Source organism: Echinops telfairi, unplaced genomic scaffold (genome assembly GCF_000313985.2).
Source record: "Echinops telfairi isolate 266 unplaced genomic scaffold, ASM31398v2 ScPeMD7_2291;HRSCAF=2852, whole genome shotgun sequence".
Lineage (NCBI taxonomy): Eukaryota > Metazoa > Chordata > Mammalia > Afrosoricida > Tenrecidae > Echinops > Echinops telfairi.
The window spans coordinates 23,268,631-23,269,826 of record NW_022106189.1 but is presented as its reverse complement, the minus strand read 5'-3'; positions in this window follow the sequence as shown (position 1 = coordinate 23,269,826).

Here is a 1,196-nt window from a genome sequence, read left to right as displayed (position 1 = left end):
CCTCCAACTCACACTCCAGTGCGCTAGTCATCTCCTCCCCCCACGGGGGGAGCCAGTCCCTCCTTGGTTTCCCCTTTCCAGCGTCTCTCTCTTCAGCCAGGTCGGAGAGAATCTGGGCCGGGGTCTATTCGTCACCGCCGTGACCTCTCCACCCGCACTGTCTTCCCGCCGACCTGGGGACAACTGAAGAAGCTCAGCAACAGAGCACTTGACATTACTGCTTCACAAGGAAGGGCACCCAGCCCTGCGGTTGTTTTTACTGCTCTGCTAGCAGTTCTCACGTGCCAGGAATTAGTCTCAGGATTAGTCACAGCTGAAACCTATTGGTCTTACATACCAGAACCTCCGGTTTTGCACCATCACCTGGGAGACCCTCGAAGTGTCGGTTTTTACAAATGATTTCTTCCTCCTGGGGAGTCACTCAGGTGCCTTTATGAACCCTAAAAGTTCATATGATGTTACCTACAGGGGTAATAGTTCCCTGCCTCCTATTTGCTGATCCCATCTTCACACACCACTTCCAGGGCCTTGTGTGTCACTGGGGATTAGAACTCTGGTCACAGATTCCCGTTACTAGAGACAAGCAGAGAGAGACATCTTTGGATGTTAGCACTTATAATTCCCTAGTTTCCAGATTTTAAATTCATTACTACTTCTACTTTACCTCCTGATCAATTTCCTGTGTGTGACCCTTATCCAGCAGCCGATGATAGTTGGTTTGCTGTCAATAGGAAAACAGGATCTTCAAAACGGCATGATTGTGCCATTGTGGGAGCCACATCAGACAGAAAAGGAGTAAAGCATCCCTTAAATGGTACAGATTTGTATGTATATGATCATTCCAGAACATCTCCCACTGACGCTTACCGTGATTTAGTCAAACTGAGTATAAGATTTAATTTTGGTCTGATGCTGATTTGCCCACTCCTGAACCTTTGGCCAGATGGTTTACCCCAGGCTGGGTTTCTCCTATTTTGACCTTTTTTTTTGTGGCTCCAATGGTCCAGTAGTTCAAACATCTTTGTGTAGGCTCTTTACGGCTACCCAACCTGCTGGTCTAAAAATACCCAAAAAAGAATACAGATACAGAGCCCTTCAAGCTTGTGTGTGCTCCCCTTTTGCCGTTCTATATCCTGGTGATTTTGCCACATTAGAAATATTTGAAAATAATGGGGTCTTTGTTACTCATTGTAAAA